Consider the following 16,067-nt stretch of genomic DNA (forward strand, 5'->3'; position numbering starts at 1 on the left):
CACTCACTCCTCCACTGCTGTAGACCTCTATCTATCTATGGTCTATCTGGACAGTGACCAAGGTCAGACAAAACTAGCAAGACATGATAGAACAAGCACTCTGAAAAGTCAGCTATTTAGTCATTTGGTTATTTGACCGTTTTGCAATAATAAAATGTGAACTCCTCCAGCCAACAAAGAACACAACAGCAGATTAACATGATAAAAGCATCAGTTCAACTCTGAACCTCTCTGAGTCTGTCTGCTGGCAGTATAAATGACTCGAGTCTCCACTTCTCTCTCTGATGCAGGCCTCCTGCTTCTTACTGGTGTTGTGTAAAAACTCAGGGCTGCATCCTTCAGCTCATCAGAGTGCAGATTCTGTAGACAGTACACAGTTACACATGTCAAACAGCTGATTTTGTGAATAAAACTAAATCATGACCTGGAGTGATTCTGATCTTCAACATGTGAAGACATGTGACAGTAAAGGATAGGACTTGATTCACCTCACGCTGTTGTGGATTCTTTTCTTCAGTGGCAGCTGAATGACAGAGACAAGGGCACAAAGCAATTTAGTAGTTTTTCATCATACCGACACACATTTTATGCAGAATGTGTAAAAACAATCAAGTGAAAATAAAACATTCTCCTGAAGTACCTGTCTGAAGTTTCCTGACTTTAACAACCAGACCAACGATGACATTCACAAGGAGAAAGGTCAGACCGCCCAGGATCCCACTCGTCAGCTTTCCTATTCCGACACAGTCTTCTGCAGGAAAGATCATTAAGTTAGAATCTAATTCACCCTGAAAGGCTTCAGACCAAGTAAAAGTAAAAACTGAGCTTCAACTGTTTCACCTTCAAACATTTCATAATCTGCACAATGAAAGAAATCTGTAGTAGAATCTCACTTTTACCTTTGCTGTCCTCGTCACCATGTGGCTCATTGCTGCCTTTTAAAGAAAAGAGTCAAGATAAAATTAGACTTGATTTTGTTTCGACAGATTTACATCATAATTAAATTTACCAATGTTTTAACAGCCACTTTGTTTCCTGTGTTGTAAGAAGATAACTCTGGAAATACAGAATAAACATAAATGAAAAAAAACTGACAAGACAAGACTTTAGAATGACCTTACCTTTGACATTTAAATGTATTAAACTGAAAGTTGGATTGCCACCTCTGTAAAATCCACAGAAATACAGTCCAGCATCAGATTTAGCCACAAAATTGATTTTCAGAGAGACAGTGGAGTTGTTGCTTCTCATTTCAAATCTCCCTGTTCTAAATCCTTCACAGTTTTGAGCGTCACTTGAGTAGATCTTGACAGAGACACAGCTGACTTCAGTTCTGTTGACCAGTCTGAACCAGAATATCACTGCGCGATTGTTGTAGATGTTGTTGCACTGCAGTGTGACTTCTTCGCCAGGCTGAGCCTCCACAGTCTGAGACTGAGAGACTGAGGCAGAGATCCAGCCTGAAACAAACAGCAGTACCAGTATGAGGAAACGTCATAATACATGTAATAATAAGTAAATAATTCTCGTTCTGCTGGTTTAGAGAATTCAGCACAGTTACTGAAGAAGCTGAAGAAAGTGATTCAATGCCAGAACTTACTGAGGCTGCAGAGAATCAACACTGTTATCACGGTGAAGTTCATCGTGCGTATGAAGCTCTGTAAAGTCCGTAACTCAACTGTGCTCCAAGGAGGGTGCTCTTAACAAAAGGAGGCGGGTGCTACTGTGTAGCTCATCTTGGTGCTCTAATTTACCACATAACCACTTTAAGGGCAGTGTGTGACGATGCAGAATGTTCACGTCAAGAAAGATGAGACAAAATGTCTCACCACTCTGATGTTGGTCTTATTCCTGTGCTGTCACTTTATTTTATTTTTTTGATGGGCCGTTTTCAAAACATGAATTCATCTGTTAATAAAGGTTTGGATCCTGCCTGCATGTTATTGTTATTGCCCCTTTTCAATGTCCATGTATATGGGAGCTTCACCTGCTGTTGTTTTGTTACGATGTTACATCTCAAAGATGTGCTGGAGTATTTTCTTTTAAAATAAGGCTGGATTTAAAGTGTGAAGGGGGAAATATGTAAAATATAGGCAGTTTAGTTTAACATAGAAAAAAATAAATTAACTGACATTATAATCCGAATGTGAAGAAACAACAGTGTTAACATCATGTCAAAGATGTCTATGTCCTGTGTTTGAGAGACGTCTACTGAAGTTAGCATGGTACCAGCTAGCCCCGGTCCCTCCTGTTCCTTAAAACCACTTTGTACCAGAGGGGGCCCTGTAGCTTTTAGCGCAATAAATGAACAAAATATATTCACACAATGTCAAGAAAAGACATTTGCCTCCATTTAACCGAAACATACAACTGTCATACAACCGACTAAGACGAGCATAACTGTTATGAAAGTCTCTCCATTAAAACTTGCACATTTTTCAAATAAAACTCACTAGGACAGTCTTGGTTTGTCTTTCATCAATCACCCCAGTTTGGTGAAAATGAGTCCAAAATCCACCGATTCACCGTCTGTCTCTCCCCACCTGCCGTGTCCCTGAAGTCATAGTCCTCGTCCTCACTCAAACTGACCTCCATCGCCTGAAGGCTGTGTTCAGTCCCAGTCTGGTGTTCAGTTGTGTTCACTCTCCTCAACGTATTTTTATCATTATACTCACACCACATATACATGCTGACACCTTAAATATACTGTAAATGTCCACTGCTACAGACCCCGATTCGATCCTGCTGTCCCGAACCTGCCACTCAAACTACTCAGTATCATGTATCAGTTTACTTGAGGGGGCACAAAAAGGGTAACTAATGATTAAGTAATTCGCAGTTACTGAGTAGTCACTAGTTTGTTTCTCTCAGTGGCTGATTCATAGTTAATCAGGACAAACTCATGAATAAAGTAGTATGTCGATTCACAGATATTGATGAACTAATCATTACCTAATGATTCATTAATATAGTTTCTCCCAGTCTGATCTCTTGTAACTCATCATTATCTACTATATAGTCCTCACATCAGTTATTTCAAGAATAACTCATTAGTGACTCATTAATTATCAAGTCATTCCTGATTCATTTCTTACTCGCTCCTTAGTATCTACTCACATGTGTGTGTGTCTTAAGTGTTACCTTTTGTCTCTGTTACAGAGGAAAGTCAGTCAGTATTCACTGCTTCCTTTCAGCTTCTTTCATTAGAAAGCTTTGATCTAACAGGCCTCAACATTTTCACCTCAGTTGTGCTCAGACCACACTGTGCTGCCTCTTCCTGTCAACCAAGTGATGTGTACCTCACTTACTCTCCACTTTAACAGACCTTCATCTAAGTCTCACTATATGAGACTCTGGACAGTCATTATTGTCCAGACAGACTCCTCCACTGTCAAATACTGATCATGTGTTTTTGTTAAATAGACACTGAAAGACATAAAATGCTGAGAATTAAAGCTCTGCAGTGGGAAGGCACTTGATCTTTATTTCAAGCTTAAATGTTTTGGCAGGAGTGGTTATTGCTCTCATCAACATGGCATACAAAAGCTCAAAGCATTTTCATATATAACAGCATCAGTTCCAGTTGCTCCTGAGTCTATCTGGTTGAAGCATAGATAACATTTGGCTCCTGCGCTCTTCTTTTTGCTTTTGGTCGAATTGTCACTGCTGCGTAGTTCACGTCATCATCACAGCCCACATTCTGTGAAAAGAGTATTTACAGTCTTAATATGGTGACTTACAGGATCTTAATTCCCTCAATATAACACCTTCTGAATGAATTCAGTTACAAACAGTACAATGTTCTTAGTAAGACTACCTTCAATCCATATTTAAAGAGGCTCTGTGTTGTGCTGGAAGCTGGTCCTTAATGTTGCTAACACCATTTCTAAACTAACGTCAGCTACTGTTGCTCTGTGTTAACGGAGCGAAGAGGGGAACTAAGACGAGGCACTTGAGAGCGTGAATAAAGACACATCCTTTGGACTGACAGACAATCAACCCAAGTCCTTCACACATAAATCCACAGTCCAGCAGCATTAAACAGCTTAAACAAATCATCCACAGGCTTGTATAAGCAACCAAGAGAGATGGGGAAGGTCTCATTTTCACATCATGTTACAATCTGCTCACATGTGGCCAATAAAAAGTGTGTAATACATGTAAATAGCTTCAAATTATTACTCAGAACCCCTTTAAAGGATTGTGACAAAGAAATTTACTGAGCAGGATATTTTCAATGTCAAAAATAAACTTGGTAGTGCTCTCTAGTGGACCTCAAACATAATTTTGCAATCTTTTGACTAATCAGCCCATATATAGGCCTCATAGATGCAAATATATGCAGTACATATATAGAAATACACTGATCTATAAGGGAGAAGCCAATGTGAGCCGATACAATACAGTTCTGTCTGTTTTTCTGTTCGGTTCTTATCAAACAATATATAAAGTAAATATTAAAATTGGATTCACCTCTCTTTGCTCTGGATTCTGGTCTTCCTTAACAGCTATGTGACACAAAGAAGACATCTGGTCAGTTTTCCAGCATATTGACAAAGTTAAAGCATTTCCACTGGCAATAAGACGGAGACAGTAACTGAAAAAGTACCTGTCTGAAGTTTCCTGACTTTCACAACCAGACCAATGATGACCAGTACAAGGACAACAGTCAGACCACCCAGGATCACACTGGTCAGCTTTGCTATTCCGTCAGACTCTCCTACAAGAGAGATCGTTAAGTTAGAATCTAATTTCCCCTGAAAGGCTTGAGACCAAGTAAAAGTAAAAACTGAGCTTCAACTGTTTCACCTTCAGACATTTCTTAATCTGCACAATGAAAGAAATCTGTAGCAGAATCTCACTTTTACCTTTGCTGTCCTCGTCACCATGTGGCTCATCGCTGCCTTTTAGAGAAAACAGTAAAGATAAAATTAGTCTTGATTTTGTTTTGACAGATTTACATCATAATTAAATTTAGCCAATGTTTTAACAGCCACTTTGTTTCCTGTGTTGTAAGAAGACACATATGGAAATACAGGATAAACATAAATGAACAAAGAATGACAAGACAAGACTTTAGAATGACCTTACCTTTGACAATTAAATGTATTAAACTGAAAGTTGGATTTCCACCAGTGTAAAATCCACAGAAATACAGTCCAGCATCAGATTTAGCCACAAAATTGATTTTCAGAGAGACAGTGGAGTCGTTGCTTCTCATTTCAAATCTCCCTGTTCTAAATCCTTCACAGTTTTGAGCGTCACTTGAGTAGATCTTGACAGAGACACAGCTAACTTCAGTTCTGTTGACCAGTCTGAACCAGAATATCACTGCGCGATTGTTGTAGATGTTGTTGCACTGCAGTGTGACTTCATGACCAGGCTGAGCCTCCACAGTCTGAGACTGAGAGACTGAGGCAGAGATCCAGCCTGAAACAAACAGCAGACAACAAAAAAAGGAACATGAACATTTCCTTTAAATAAATGTTTAAATAAGTGAACGGTATGTCAATGCCAATACTCACTAAAGCTGCAGAGACTCAAAGCTGCTATCAAGGTGAAGTTCTTCATGGCACATGTGGCTGTAACTCTGCAATGTCCGCAACTGAACTGTGCTCCAGTCAGGGTGCTTTCAACGCAAAGAGGTGGGGTGTTTTTTAAGTTGCTTATCCTGTTCATCAAACCTACCACATACATGCTGTCAGGAGTGTTGATGCAGAATGTTAAGTTATTCTTCAGGTGATGGTAGTTTTATAATACAAAAGTAGTTTCTGTCTATGTACAAATGACACATCAAAACCTTTATGTAAGATTATTTAAGGTAATCACATCATCCAATATAAAAGATACACACAACTTTTGTTAGACCAGACAATAAAAATGGTCTCGATCATCAGATGGTTCTGAGATTGTCTGTAAATTTAAAGCTTACATTTTTTTCTGGTCTGGTGTCTGCTGAAACAATGTAAGTTGTTCTTATGTTGCCTTCCGTTTCAGACTGTTGTGTTGAAGCAATTTTCTTTTACCCCCTTGTGTTCATGACTGTATCATCACCAGTGAACCAAATGGAGCATACTGCACAGGAAAACCTTTTTTTTATTTCAGTATAAGGTGGTACATGCTGGAGGTGGTATTTTGTTTTTGCTAGGCTGACTTAAGCTAGTGATTTTAATTTCAGATTTTATCTAGATTTTAAAAAAAGGAGTGTTTATACAGTGTTTAATAATAGTAGTTGATATTGACTGTTTCCTCTAAAACTGTACCTTTTATACATACCTTATTGACAGCAGAGGCGTGATTTGCTTCCTTTGTAGCTTTAAAATTAGGCAAGTCCTTCAACCATAGACACACTTTTCTAATGAATGTACTAGAAAATGTTGGAAAGTGCCACATCTTTCCAGTGTGATGCCGACACATCTAAAATCAGAGCCATTAACCGTGCAGACTCTGCTGGTGGAGGACAAATCTGCATCATGATTTGATTCCCACTTCCCCCATTTTTGTGATGCTTAGCTGTCATTGACGTTCTCCATCTGTCCCCCAGTTGCCCTCAGCCTTTCCCACCAACACCCAAGAGCCAGTCATTCCAGACTCCTCTGCATCTTCCAATTTCTGCTCCCAGTCCGCTAGCCTCTGGATTGTTAGCTCAGGCCTGCCTCCCAGTCAGTTAGCCTCTGGATTGTTAGCTCAGGCCTGCCTCCCAGTCAGTTAGCCTCTGGATTGTTAGCTCAGGCCTGCCTCCCAGTCAGCTAGCCACTGGATTGTTAGCTCAGGTCTCCCTCCCAGTCCGCTAGCCTCTGGATCATAGCCTCTCACCTTCCTCTTAGTTGGCTAGCCACTGGCCTGCTCGCCTCCTGCCTGCACCTCAGTCACCTAGCCCACTGTCTGTCTCCCCCTAGCCTGCTAGCCTACTTTTCAGTTCAGCTAGTCCCCTGCCTGGATGCCCTGATCCTGTATCTCCTGAATGCTATGACCCTTTAATGTACCAGATGTGGAGCCACCCTGATGTTCCTATGACTCGCAAGAAATTCCTCTTTCAACCCCCACCTAGATCATCAGTTATAGGCCTTCTGCCCAGCACTCCTGTTGTCATCCTTCTCCCCTGCATTGTAGCGGTAAGACTGTCCAGCCTCCTGCTGGAATATCTGTTGTTTGGTTCTCTCAGATACCCTCCAGAATGGTCCCACCTACATTGTAACGCTCCAGATCAGTCCTGTCTATGTCACAAGCATCCGGGCCACCCTCCAGAGAATCTCCACCCATCTGCCCTGCCTACTGGTTGTAGTCCACCTCAGAGTTCCCAGACAACTTCCTCAGGCAGCCTCCTCCTGCTCTTCAGTCCCACAGCTGCCCACCTGAGCTCTGCTGCTTCTTCACCTTTCAGAACCCAGGCCATCCGTACTTTCTCATTCCAGTATCCTGAATGGCTTGAAGCGATGTCTGGACGCAATCCCTTGATGAAGTGGTTCTGTCACAACTCAGTCCTGTTGTGCTCATTCCGCCTCTCTTAAGCACATTCCCATTCCCAGAGGCCGATGCATTTCCATAAAGCTTCACATTCATCACTGTTCTCCATGCATCCACCTGATTCCCTCAGACTTTCCCACTCCTCCCAGTATCCTGACTCTCACTTCCAGCAGTATCCACCAATCTGCGTCTGGTGTTACTTTGTGCTCTTCTTTCCATCCTGAATATAATAATAATAATAATAATAATAATAATACATTTTATTTGTACAGCGCTTTTAAAAACTCTCAAAGACACTTTACAAGAATAGAATACATACAAGAATACATAAAATCAAGTGCATGGTGCATAAACTCAAGTGCATGGTGCGATAAAGGAGAAATATGTAGTAAAAAGAACAGTGTATGAGGATATGGATCTGTGTAGGTTTTTAGGGAGAACAGGTTGAGGACAGCAGACAGCTACAGGTGCAGATGAAAAGCGAGTTTGAAGAGGTGGGTTTTGAGTAATGACTTGAAGGTGGATGAGTCTGGGCAGTCACGGATGTGTTTGGGGAGGGAATTCCAGAGGGAGGGGGCAGCAATGGAGAAGGCTCTATCCCCCCAGGTACGGTGCTTGGTCCTGAGGGGGGGTGAGAGAAGGTTAGCGTCTGAGGATCTGAGGTTTCGAGAAGGAGTGTGGTGGTGGAGCATGTCCGTGAGGTAGGGAGGGGCCTGGTTGTGGAGGGCTTTATGGGTGAGTAGGAGGAGCTTGAAGTTGATTCGGTGTGGGACAGGGAGCCAGTGAAGGTTTTGGAGTACGGGGGTGATATGTTCACGGGAGCGGGTGTGGGTGAGGAGGCGGGCAGCAGAGTTTTGGATGTATTGAAGTTTATTGAGGACTTTGGAAGATGAGCCATAGAGGATGCTGTTGCAGTAGTCCAGTCTTGAAGTGATAAATGCGTGGATGAGAGTCTCAGCTGCAGAGAAGGAGAGTAGTGGGCGGAGGCGGGCAATGTTTTTTAGATGGAAGAAAGCAGTTTGGGTGAGGCGGCTGATGTGCTGTTCGAATGAAAGAGTACTGTCCATGATGATGCCAAGGTTACGGATGGAGGGAGAGGGAAACAGGGTGATGTTGTCAAAGCTGAGGGTGAAGTTCTGGGTCGATGTGGTGAGATGTTTTGGGCCAATGAGTATGATTTCAGATTTGTCACTGTTTAGTTTGAGAAAGTTTTTTTGCAGCCATGATTGTAGTTCTGACAGGCAGTTTGTGAGGGTAGAGTGGGTGGCAGGGGTGATGGATTTTGTGGAGATGTGGAGTTGGATGTCGTCGGCATAGCAGTGAAAACGGAGACCATGCCGACGGATGATGGAGCCAAGGGGGAGTAGACAGATGATGAAGAGGAGTGGACCAAGCACTGAGCCCTGGGGGACGCCTTGAAGCAGGGGGGCAGTGGAGGAGGAGCAGTTGTTGACATGGATGAACTGTTGTCTGTCTGAGAGGTAGGATTTGAGCCAGGAAAGAGCGGAGCCGGTGATGTTGAGAAATGTTTGTAGGCGGGACAGGAGGATGGAGTGGTTGATGGTGTCGAAGGCTGCAGTGAGGTCAAGGAGGATGAGTATACTGAGGTGGCCGGAGTCTGCAGAGAGGAGGAGGTCGTTGGTAATTTTAAGGAGAGCGGTTTCGGTGCTGTGTTTGGGGCGAAATCCAGATTGAAAAGGTTCGTACAGTTCATGAGAGTGGAGGTGGGTTTGGATTTGTGAATATGAACCTGCCTTCACCCTTTCTCTTTCCAATTCCTGTTAACCCCCCAGATTCCTTGTCACTTCTGTCTGGACTTGCTACCTTTGCCTGTAAGCTTATATATCAACTTTTAAAAGTAAAACCACTGACTTGACCTGCTGACCATGTCTGCCAGGTTGTCTGCATTTGTGTCCTTCCTCTTGCTGCTTTGTACAAACTCCTTGACTCATGCGCAAATGTGTCCGGCCAAAGCCTTGATGGTTTAAGATGGACAGAAAGTACCACAGAAGGGAAGTGGCTGTTCTATTTAATTTACTATGTTCTGCAAGACTTACCTTTATGACAATTAGAACAACAAATTGATGCACACTCTTATCCTCTGGTGTCTCAATGGGTCTGGTGCCTCGTCCACACACTGGCTTAACCAGCTCCAATCACCCCTTAAAGTAAACATGCAAATGGAATACAGGTTATAAAAGCACTCCAGGCAAAGATCCAGGATGGGTCTAATGTTTCACCAGGAAATATCCAGAGTAGGTCCTCTTCCTTGTCTTTTGCTAGGATCAGGGAAATGAATCCCTCTTAAATTACTTTTTCTTTTATACACTCTGTTTTTAATTCAGAGTTATAGCACATATTTTCATGTTATGATATCATAGTTAGAATATTCAGTTTTGATATTGATGTCCTGTATAGCCTGTATACAGCTCCAGAGACAAGGTTTTTTCTCAGTCAGTATTCACTGCTTCATTTCAGTTTCTTTTATTAGAAAGCTTTGATCTAACAAGCCTCAAGATTTTCACCTCGGTTGTGCTCAGACCACACTGTGCTGTCTCTTCCTGTCAAACAAGTGATGTGTACCTCATTCACTCCTCCACTTTAACAGACCTTCATCTATCTCTCACTATAAGACAACCTGGGCAGTCATCATCGTCCTTACTGGCTCATCCATCAAAACATACCAGTGGTAGGAAGACACTTACAAATGGATGAACAAATGATCTTTATTGCATAAGTAAACATTTTGGCTAGAATGGTAAATGCTCTCACCAACATGGCATACAAAAGGTCAAAGCATTTTCATATATAACAGCATCAGTTCCAGTTGCTCCTGAGTCTATCTGGTTGAAGCATAGATAACATTTGGCTCCAGCTCTCTTCTTTTTGCTTTCGGTCGAATTGTCACTGCTGCGTAGTTCACGTCATCATCACAGCCCACATTCTGTGAAAAGAGTATTTACAGTCTTAATATGGTGACTTACAGGATCTTAATTCCCTCAATATAACACCTTCTGAATGAATTCAGTTACAAACAGTACAATGTTCTTAGTAAGACTACCTTCAATCCATACTTTAAAGAGGCTCTGTGTTGTGCTGGAAGCTGGTCGTTAATGTTGCTAACACCATTTCTAAACTAACGTCAGCTACTGTTGCTCTGTGTTAACGGAGCGAAGAGGGGAACTGAGACGACACACCCAAGAAAATCAACCCAAGTCCTTCTCACATGAATCTACTAATACATGTAAATAGCTTCAAATTGTTACTCAGAATCCCTTTAAAGGATTGTGACAACAAAATTTACTGAGCAGGACATTTAAATGCCAAAAATAAACTTGGTAGTGCTCTCTAGTGGACCTCAAACATAGTTTTGCAATCTTTTGACTAATCAGCCCATATATAGGCCTCATAGATGCAAATATATACAGTACATATATACAAAACACTGATCTGTAAGGGAGAAGTCAATGTGAGCCGATACAATACAGTTCTGGCTGTTTTTCTGTTCGGTTCTATCAAACAATATATAAAAGTAAATATTAAAATTGGATTCACCTCTCTTTGCTCTGGATTCTGGTCTTCCTTAACAGCTATGCGACACAAAGAAGACATCTGGTCAGTTTTCCAGCATATTGACAAAAGTTAAAGCATTTCCACTGGCAACAAGACGGAGACAGTAACTGAAAAAGTACCTGTCTGAAGTTTCCTGACTTTCACAACCAGACCAATGATGACAAGTACAAGGACAACAGTCAGACCACCCAGGATCACACTGGTCAGCTTTGCTATTCTGTCAGACTCTCCTACAAGAGAGATCGCTAAGTTAGAATCTAATTTCCCCTGAAAGGCTTGAGACCAAGGAAAAGTAAAAACTGAGCTTCAACTGTTTCACCTTCAAACATTTCATAATCTGCACAATGAAAGAAATCTGTAGTAGAATCTCACTTTTACCTTTGCTGTCCTCGTCACCATGTGGCTCATCGCTGCCTTTTAAAGAAAAACAGTAAAGATAAAATTAGTCTTGATTTTGTTTTGACAGATTTACATCATAATTAAATTTAGCCAATGTTTTAACAGCCACTTTGTTTACTGTGTTGTAAGAAGACAATTCTGGAAATACAGAATAAACATAAATGAACAAAAACTGACAAGACTTTAGAATGACCTTACCTTTGACATTTAAACTTATTACACTGAAAGTTGGATTTCCGTTAGTGTAAAATCCACAGAAATACAGTCCAGCGTCAGATTTAGCCACATCACTGATTTTCAGAGAGACAGTGGAGTCGTTGCTTCTCATTTCAAATCTCTCTGTTCTAAATCCTTTGCAGTTCTGAGCGTCAGTTGAGGAGATCTGGACAGAGACACAGCTGACCTCGGTTCTGTTGACCAGTCTGAACCAGAATATCACCACATCGTAGTTGTAGATGTTGTTGCACTGCAGTGTGACTTCATGACCAGGCTGAGCCTCCACAGTCTGAGACTGAGAGACTGAGGCAGAGATCCAGCCTGAAACAAACAGCAGATAACAAAAAAAGGAACATGAACATTTTCCTTTAAAGAAATGTTTAAATAAGTGAACGGTAATTCAATGCCAATACTCACTAAAGCTGCAGAGACTCAAAGCTGCTATGAAGGTGAAGTTCTTCATGGCACATGTGGCTGTAACTCTGCAATGTCCGCAACTGAACTGTGCTCCAGTCAGGGTGCTTTCAACGCAAAGAGGTGGGGTGTTTTTTAAGTTGCTTATCCTGTTCATCAAACCTACCACATACATGCTGTCAGGAGTGTTGATGCAGAATGTTAAGTTATTCTTCAGGTGATGTTAGTTGTACAATACAAAAGTAGTTTCTGTGATGTACAAATGACACATCAAAACCTTTATGTAAGATTATCAAATCTAATCACATCATCCAATATAATAGATACACACAACTTTTGTTAGACTAGGCAATAAAAATGCTCTCGATCATCAGTTCTGAGATTGTCTGTAAATTTAAAGCTTACATTTTTTTCTGGTCTGGTGTCTGCTGAAAAAATGTAAGTTGTTCTTATGTTGCCTTCCATTTCAGACAGTTGTGTTGAAGCAATTTTCATTTACCTCCTTGTGTTCATGACTGTATCATCACCAGTGAACCAAATGGAGCATACTGCACAGGAAAACCTTTTTTGTCTCAGTATAAGGTGGTACATGCTGGAGGTGGTATTTTGCTGACTTAAGCTAGTGAATTTGATTTCAGATTTTAACTAGATTTAAAAAAAGGAGTCGTTATACAGTGTTTAATAGTATTAGTTAATATTGACTGTTTCAACTAACACTGTATGGCATGCTTTACTGTAAAGATTCTTGTTTCCAATACTTTTAAACATACCATATTGACAGCAGAGGAGTGGTTTGCTTTACTTACAGCTTTAAAATTTGTCAGTTCCTTCAACCATAGACAGACTTTTCTTCTGAATGTGCTGGAAAATGTTGGAAAGTGCCACATCTTTCCAGCGTGAGGCCAACACATCTAAAAACAGACCCATTAACCTTGCAGACTCTGCTGGTGGATGACCTATCTGCATCCTGATTTAATTGTAGTATGCCAATTCTGATCAATGGCACTGGCCAGGGAGGGGCTGCCAGCATTAATTAATCTCTCTGAACCACAGCACTGATCTGGGGTTGGGGGATATCAGAAATACCTGTCGAGTCCTTTGCCTGATCATCTGAACATAAAGAGAAATTAGATGCCAAGGGAAATGCATAAAGGCCGGTGCATCCTGTCACAATGGCTGACCCAGTCCTGTTTTGCCCATTCATTCCCTCTTCCCTCATTTTTGTGACGCTTTGCCGTCATTGCCATTCTCCATCCATCCACCAGAGGCCCTCAGACTTTCCCACCAACGTCCACCTGCTCACCTGAGTCTCATTCTCCAACCACCCTGTCAGTTTTTATACCAGCTCGTTTTCCTCAGCCGGCTGCCAGATCGTCAACGTTACACTGTGCTTTTTTGCTTTCCAGCCTCCTGAACCTGAACCGGAATTTATACCTGTCAGCACACTGTCCCTGTCCTATTCCCTTTAACCTTTGGATACTTAGTTACATCTGTTTTGACTTGCTACCCTTGCCTGTAAGCTTATGTACCAGCCTTTTACAATTAAAAACACTATTCCTGTCTTCCTGGTTGTCTACATTTGGGTCATTGGGTCACTTTTTTGGCATGAGTTTGGAGGACGAAGACGGTTTTCATGATGAGCCAGTCTCCCTGAATTCCTCGCTGGTATCAGGAAGTACTAAGTTCACTAAGTGGTTCTATCACAACTCTGCCTCAGTCTTGTTGTGCTCTGCCTCTCTTGACCACATTCCCATTCCCAGGGGCCCCTTCATTTCTATAAAGCTTTGCATTCATCGCTGTTCTCCATGCATCCACCAGATGCCCTCAGACTTTCCCACTCCTCCCAGTATCCTGAGTCCCACATCCACCAATATCCACCAATCTGTGTCTCATTCTCTAATGACAGTGTCAGTATTTATAATGACAGGTTGTTACTTCGTGCTTTCCAGCCTCCTGAATATGTACCTGCCTTCACCCTTTCGCTGTCCCATTCCTGTTAACCCCCCAGATTCCTTGTCCCCCCAGGGGTCTTGGGTCTTGTCGACGTGCTACGTCGACAAGACCCAGTTGCTATGGACGCTCCTTGCATCACAAGCCGACAGAGGAGCAAGCGGAGACGGTGTGACCGAAGGCGGAAGCGCGGTTCTAGGGGAGGACTAGCAGCTTAGCTAAAAGCTAACCCCTATAAAACGCCACTTCCATCTATCTTCCTCTCAAACGTTCGTTCCCTGGAAAACAAAATAGATCATCTACAGCTGGAATTAACGAGTAAACGAGAGATGAGGAACTGTTGCGCATTAATTCTGACAGAAACATGGCTAAACTCATCAATCCCGGACAATGTTGTCAGCTTCGAGGGACTGGCTACTTTTTGTGCTGACAGGAGCTGCGCACTCAGCGGTAAATCCCGAGGGGGTAGTCACTGTATTTACATCAACAACAACTGGTGTATGAAGGTCCAGTCACTGGTTAATCAGTATTCTTGGCTACAGTAACACCATGAAGACAAAAGAACACTCCAAGCAACTGAAGAGAAAGCACTTTATCATGTTTTGTCCACTGAAAAGGCATCCTAGTGGCGGCTTTATCACGTTTTGTATCCGGAAGAGCACCTTAGAGAGTGCTTTATCATGTTCTGTTCAGTGGAAGGGCACCCTAGAGTGTGCATTATCACATTTTGTACAGTGGAAGTGCACCCAATCAGGCGCTTTATCACATTTTCCACTGTAAGGGCACGCTAGAGGGCGCTTTATCACGTTTTGTCCAGTGAAAGGGCACCCTAGAGTGTGCATCATCATGTTTTGTCCAGTTGAAGTGCACCCTATAGGGCGCTTTATCACATTTTCCTTTGGAAGTGCACCCTAGAGGGTGCATTATCGCGTTTGGTCCAGTGGAAGGGCACCCTAGAGGGCACTTTATCAGGTCTTGTCCAGTGGCTGGGCACCCTAGAGGGTGCATTATCACGTTTTATGCAGTGAAAGGTCACTCTAGAGAGCACTTCACCCCTGAGTACAAGAGTGGTTGATAGTATACATTTCTGTTCTCATGAGTTTTTATCTTTATCTAAGCAATAATGTTTTCACCAGACTGGACTGGCCATATGGAACCCCAGTGGAGTGGCAAGCTGATTGGCCTGCAGTCTCCAGTGTTAAAAATGCAAACAACAACATAGGGCAGCGACTTAACTCAGAACTGTCAGCCCTCGCAGCTGGATTACACTCATTAATAATGTTCCAGTTGTTTGTACTTTGCCATTTTTGTCCATCCTGTTAAATTAGTGTCAGTGAACTCAACACTCTCTGACAATAATTGGCAGCAACAGGATGAAACCTTTTTGGTACTGTGCTTTGATTCAGACTTGAACATGTTGTCCACACACTAATGAGATGCTCTTATTGTGTTTAGGGCCTAAACAATGTTGGTTGTGTTTTGAACTGACTCCAGTTAAGTCTTTACAATTAAATCCCAGTTTCTTGCTTTAAATTTGATCACAAGCAGTTATTAGACTTCTACTGAGCCAGTATTCAAAATCTAACAAAATATGTTCATGTTTTAAGAGAACATACTGAAGCGTCACTGTGAAAGTTGTACAGCTTTTGTTGCATGTGGTTTTAATGCAGAGAGCTGAAGGCTAGTCTTCCTGTTTTTGACCACAGTGGAAAATAACAGGGGGGAGGGGACACAAGACTTGTTGCATGCACACATGTGCGCGCAAACACAATCAACACAAGTCAAGCCCTTTGTCTATTTCATTTATACATTCACTCTGTCAGCGTTCAATGAAGACGACTAAAGAATGAAAATAAAAGTGAGTATTTCCTGTCAAATGGAGAAAAATACAGGCTTATGGAAACATTTTCTACATTTGAATTTAAATTAGTGTACATTACCCCTCCTACCTCCCAGCAGACTCTCCCTATAAGGACATTCAACAATCATAAGTGTCTTCACAGTTCCCTCCTCCATCAAACGTCAAGTGGGTGTTTTTGTTTTTCTCA

At 42.0% G+C, this 16,067-nt stretch overlaps 3 long non-coding RNA genes across 3 annotated transcripts; all 3 read right to left on the reverse strand.

Moving 5' to 3' along the window:
- LOC141003180 (uncharacterized) lies at positions 1-724 on the reverse strand. The gene is made up of 3 exons (XR_012179682.1): positions 641-724; positions 489-523; positions 1-360 (listed from the first exon to the last, which is right to left on the reverse strand). It is a non-coding gene; the product is annotated as an uncharacterized lncRNA (long non-coding RNA).
- A 2,917-nt stretch (positions 725-3,641) lies between these two features.
- On the reverse strand, positions 3,642-4,674 carry LOC141003671 (uncharacterized). The gene is made up of 3 exons (XR_012179743.1): positions 4,610-4,674; positions 4,474-4,508; positions 3,642-3,700 (listed from the first exon to the last, which is right to left on the reverse strand). It is a non-coding gene; the product is annotated as an uncharacterized lncRNA (long non-coding RNA).
- A 5,612-nt stretch (positions 4,675-10,286) lies between these two features.
- Positions 10,287-11,202, reverse strand: LOC141003670 (uncharacterized). The gene is made up of 3 exons (XR_012179742.1): positions 11,160-11,202; positions 11,023-11,057; positions 10,287-10,411 (listed from the first exon to the last, which is right to left on the reverse strand). It is a non-coding gene; the product is annotated as an uncharacterized lncRNA (long non-coding RNA).
- Between the last annotated feature and the right edge of the window lie 4,865 nt (positions 11,203-16,067).

This window comes from Pagrus major, chromosome 10, assembly GCF_040436345.1.
Source record: "Pagrus major chromosome 10, Pma_NU_1.0".
Lineage (NCBI taxonomy): Eukaryota > Metazoa > Chordata > Actinopteri > Spariformes > Sparidae > Pagrus > Pagrus major.